The following is a 6,000-nucleotide window of genomic DNA, read 5'->3' on the forward strand; positions in this document are numbered from 1 at the left end:
TTGGATTGGAATCCATGCATGTTTTATCCAATGACACACCGCCTTGTAGGAATGCTTTATTTCAACAAACAAAATATGTTCTGTACCAATTTCCGAGCTTCTTAGCTCTACTGTTTTAGTTTCACGAGTACAAATATTTCGATATTTTTATGTAAAATCATTTAAAAGTTTAAAAAATATTTTTTTAAAATATTGAAACACTTAAATGGTTCAAATGGCTCTGAGCACTATGGGACTTAACATCTGAGGTCATCTGTCCCCTAGAACTTAGAACTACTTAAACCTAACCAACCTAAGGACATCACACACATCCATGCCCGAGGCAGGATTCGAACCTGCAACCGTAGCGGTCGCGTGGTTCCAGACTGTAGCGCCTAGAACCGCTCGGCCATTGAAACACTCATAACATTGTCATAACAGTGAATGCTTTAGGGTTGTTCTTACTTCCTGATTTCTTGTTATGCAGGTGTTCACCTGAATATCTCTTAGTGCCGTGAAACCAGTAGTGAACTAAAAATAAAGGACGAGTTACAGCTGAAGCGGTTTACTAATACCCAAGGTGATTGCATTACTCGTACCTGTGGTGGCCCTATGTATTTCGTCGATACAACTGTTCGACCGCTTCAGATGGTGGCTGTTGCCCCAAATGATCACGCTGTGGATAAAACTTCAGTCTTCTTGTAAAACATGCGGTGTCCCGTGATCAGGCAGTGCCGCGCTACCGCTGATATATCTGGTTGGCCCAGGAATGTACGACAATGGTTTTCAACACAACGTTCTTGCATGGTTCAACGTGTCTGCCCAACATAAGATTTTCCACATCGGCGCGAAGTCTTATTTGCGCCACGTTCTCTAACGCCAAGATCGTCTTTGATCGAACACAAAGAATTCCTTAATTTTGCAGGTGAACGAAAAATACACTTGATGTCGCGTTTCTTGAGAATTCTTTGTATCGGCCAGAACGTCATAGCAGCGAGTTCCTATGTATTTTCATTTACGTCCCTGCACTGAACTTGCTTAGAACAGAATACATGGCGTATCTGTCTGTCAGAATAGCCGTTCCGCTGGAACATCGTTCTTAGGTGTTGTAGCTCACCAAACAGACTGCCGGTATCGGAGACTACATATGCTCTGTGTACCACAGAGTGTCAGACATTACCACATTGTGTAGGATGATGACACCTTGTGGCCTGTAAACATAGCTCTGTGTGAATTGGTTTGCAGTAGACACTATGACCCAGTGTATCGTCCGCTTTTCTTCTGACCATTATATTTAGAAATTGTGTTTTTAAGGAGGCCGTACATATCCGTATGGCGGACAATTTTATCAACAAGGATGCATGTTTTCAACCAAGCACCTACTGTAATCCAGCACTGGCTGCCATTTAACTAAACTGTGAGCGCCGTCCTGGTCCTTCTTGCTCCTGTCCTGATAAATTCGACGTCAACGTGCGATTATTATCAGTCGCAGCAGTGACAACAGCTACTAGCACCGCCTGAAGATATCGAACAGATGCACTGATGAAATGTTGTGGGATTTGCAGAATATTATACAACAGCAAACCCGAGAAGTTTATTTGCAACATATCTATCGGGAAAGCGTGCAAAGTTACATCTAACACTAAACATTTTCAAGTGTAACTTTTACCTTTCGTGCTCAGTATCTAAATTTTAATGCCCCACTTTCGTGTCTAATGATGTATACTTACATTATAGGGTCATTCCTTTGTTACAAACATAACATTTGTACTATTTACACTGAACTAATAACAAGAAAAAGAAAAACAAATAGATCTGAAAGTAATACTCTATACAGCGAAAATGCGATGATGCGAGTAGTTTTGATTCACCGCTAAACACAGGAAGAGAACATGTTAAAGGTGTAGCAAAACGTTCACTTTTCATGGAATGACTCTATAGCTCTTCACATACCGTCATGCACAAGTGCTGAATTCTGTGTTGGTACAGGTTATGGAAGCTAGGCGAACGTTAACTGCTGTAAATTGTAAGGACACTAGTCAACAAGTGAAACGGAAAAATTCTGGGGATAAGGAAAACTCTGAGAACTGTCGTCCAGTTAGTTCGTTATCATATTTTTACAACGTACTGACTGAAACTGTAAATACCAGCCACACAAGAAAACTGGATTTCTGTGAGCCTGTTGAGCGAGAGGGACGTCGGAAAGATTTTTCGACTGCGAATCACACGCAGACTAATGGCATCCTCCTTGAGAAAGCAACTGCGTATACTATCGGGATACCTATGCCCCGTATCGAAAAGCTATCGACTCCGTGGAGATTTAGGCAATTACGAAGGCCTTTGAAAATTCCAGGAAAAAAATTGAAGATGTAAAAAGCTTTTGAGATACATCCAAAAGCACGCAACAAGGATAATCAGAGTGGATGAAGATCTTATCAGTAAGGTCTCAAGAAGTTCACCTAGGTGACATCATCTCTTTGAAACTATTTACTCGTGTTTTGGAAGATATATTCAAATCACTAGACTGGAATAACAGAGGAATAAAAACCAATGGCTCGTATCTGAACTATCTGTGTTTTGCCGATGATTTTTTGCTCGTAAGCGAAATTTTGGGAGATATAAAAAGTATTGTCCAAGGACTAAAATTTGCCTCTGCAAAGATTAACAAGGAGATGAAAATCTGTGAAACAAAAACATTCATCCCAGACGACCAACCATTTATAGTCGGAAACCAGTATGTACAAGCTGTTGATGAATGCGTCTAACTTGGCCACTAAAGCTATAGAAAACGACCAAAATGCAGAAATTTCTTGTAGAATAGGGTAGAGCTGGACAGCGTTCCGAAAATTAAGCTTTATCCAGAGCTACAGCTAGTTACAGCCCAGAGTCTGAAAACTATGACTCCGAAGCAAGTGCTCGTAAGTGCACACATCGAGCATTGGAGCGATAGATGCTAAGAGTCAGCTTCAGGGATAGGCTTCGTCCAGAGGACATTAAGAGGAGGATTAAGGCAACACACGTCCTAAATAGTATTGCAAGACGAAGTGATAATGTAGCTGGACAGGGTTATGGCAGGTAGATCCCTAGGAATCATGGGGCAAAGAAAGAGGCATTAGAAGACCACAAAATAGATGGCATGACGAAGTTGCTGGATGGAACACGATGGTATCAGGCGGCTCAAACCCGAAGACAACTGGAGCGTATGGGGGAGAGCTATGAAAACAGTGGACTGAGGTAGGCTGAAGAAGGAAGAAAGTAAATGGATCATGAACGTCCACTGAGTTCGCTACACGGTAGATAACGACGTGACTATTAGTGAACTCTGAGCAGGCATCCGATGTCATGCCAGATTTGTTCAGTGCAGTTCATATGTACTGAATATGAAAGGCATGCGTTTCAATGAAATTTCCCATTCAATTCCCCAAATGGCTGTAACAAAATTTTAGCAATTTGTTAAGAACGAAGGGCCTGCTGGAGAACGCCATATCTACTGTAGAATAAACCATGTAAGTGACCGCAGTGTACTGCAATAGAATGGGCACATGTCAACAGTCTTCATAGTGTCCTTTCCAATAACGGGTGCTCCAAGGGATGCTCAGGTGAACGTCCTCAGAAAGATACAAGGATAAGAAAAAACATTTCGACTCTTGGCTCAATGACGACGTTGAAATCAAAGAAATTTAGCTGCTGTTACATGTTGCACATTTCAGACAAAAATAGAAACTTTTCAAATGTTGTGCTTCACGAGAATGCCGAACTTAAATAGGTAAACTGGATAACTAATGAAGAATAGAATCTGAAAGGAAAGCACTAAAATACGGATTCGGTTGATATGACACGTCCTGAGGCATCAAAAATTCATCAATTTCCTTACAGAGAAGTTTGGAGAGTTAAAATTGTTGGGGGAGACCAAGGCTTAACTACAGTAAGCAGGATAAAATGGACGTTGTTTGGTGTAGTTATGCAGAGACGAAAAGGCTTGTACAGAACAAACGCGCTCGGAGAGCTGCATCAAAAATTTTGGACTGAAGACCATGTGGGGTGCCGATTGTGCTGTTTAGCATACCCATAAGATGTCACACATTCGATCTCTGGTAACCTACAGAGAAGGGAAGTTCTCCATAAGATCATTTACAGTATTAAGGAAATGATAATGTCAAGCAAGGGAAACGTCTCCTTGAATGTTAATTAGTAGGGGTGACACAGTCAAGCAGGAAAATATGGACACCACACCACACATGGATATGTTAATAGACAGGGTACCGTACAACTACGTATAACAGAAACAAGTGGGCACTGTAGCACTCAGGTTTATTATCATAAAGCATCAAAATATGAGTTAAGTAAATGAACATTTAAAATGGGAAAGGGATTATAATCGTGAAATCTAGTCTTGGCACCGGTGGGTGAGCATAATACAAATATAAAGAGTGCAAGGACGGTTAACAGAAATCGTTAGATGTGTCGTACATGTACAGACGAACAAATGTTTCAAATTTCAGAAAAATTCGATGATTTATTCAGGAGAAATAGCTTTACAAATTGAGCAAGTTAATAACGTTTTTGTTTATTTATTTACACGTCAAGTTCCATAGGACCATATTGAGGAGCAAATCTCCAAGGTCATGGAACGTGCCAGTACATGAAATTACAACATAAAAGTAACAGCAGATAAGAATAAAATGTTTATAAACCCGAAAAACTCAATCTATAAGTGTAAGTAAAACCAATAAACAATACAACAAGAATCAGCTTACTTTTCCAAGGAACTCCTCGACAGAATAGAAGTGACCCTTGAAGAAACTCAAAATGGATGCAACGGTATATTGCACACCTTTCTGCACAAGAGTTAGGGAATTGCAATCCAAATGCAGGTTTGATTTCTGCCGAGTATTAACCGAGTGAAAGCTGCTTATTCTTGGGAATAAGTTAATATTGTTAACAAGAAACGACAGTAAGGAATATATATATATATATATATATATATATATATATATATATATATATATATATATATATAGAGGATAAATGTAAGGATGTAGAGGCCTATCTCACTAGGGGTAAGATAGATACCGCCTATAGGAAAATTAAAGAGACCTTTGGAGATAAGAGAACGACTTGTATGAGTATCAAGAGCTCAGATGGAAACCCAGTTCTAAGCAAAGAAGGGAAAGCAGAAAGGTGGAAGGAGTATATAGAGGGTCTATACAAGGGCGATGTACTTGAGGACAATATTATGGAAATGGAAGAGGATGTAGATGAAGATGAAATGGGAGATATGATACTGCGTGAAGAGTTTGACAGAGCACTGAAAGACCTGAGTCGAAACAAGGCCCCCGGAGTAGACAATATTCCGTTGGAACTACTGACGACCGTGGGAGAGCCAGTCCTGACAAAACTCTACCATCTGGTGAGCAAGATGTATGAAACAGGCGAAATACCCTCAGACTTCAAGAAGAATATAATAATTCCAATCCCAAAGAAAGCAGGTGTTGACAGATGTGAAAATTACCGAACTATCAGCTTAATAAGTCACAGCTGCAAAATACTAACACGAATTCTTTACAGACGAATGGAAAAACTAGTAGAAGCCAACCTCGGGGAAGATCAGTTTGGATTCCGTAGAAACACTGGAACACGTGAGGCAATACTGACCCTACGACTTATCTTAGAAGAAAGATTAAGGAAAGGCAATCCTACGTTTCTAGCATTTGTAGACTTAGAGAAAGCTTTTGACAATGTTGACTGGAATACTCTCTTTCAAATTCTAAAGGTGGCAGGGGTAAAATACAGGGAGCGAAAGGCTATTTACAATCTGTACAGAAACCGGATGGCAGTTATAAGAGTCGAGGGACATGAAAGGGAAGCAGTGGTTGGGAAGGGAGTAAGACAGGGTTGTAGCCTCTCCCCGATGTTGTTCAATCTGTATATTGAGCAAGCAGTAAAGGAAACAAAAGAAAAATTCGGAGTAGGTATTAAAATTCATGGAGAAGAAATAAAAACTTTATGGTTCGCCGATGA

Source organism: Schistocerca piceifrons, chromosome 3, assembly GCF_021461385.2.
Source record: "Schistocerca piceifrons isolate TAMUIC-IGC-003096 chromosome 3, iqSchPice1.1, whole genome shotgun sequence".
NCBI lineage: Eukaryota > Metazoa > Arthropoda > Insecta > Orthoptera > Acrididae > Schistocerca > Schistocerca piceifrons.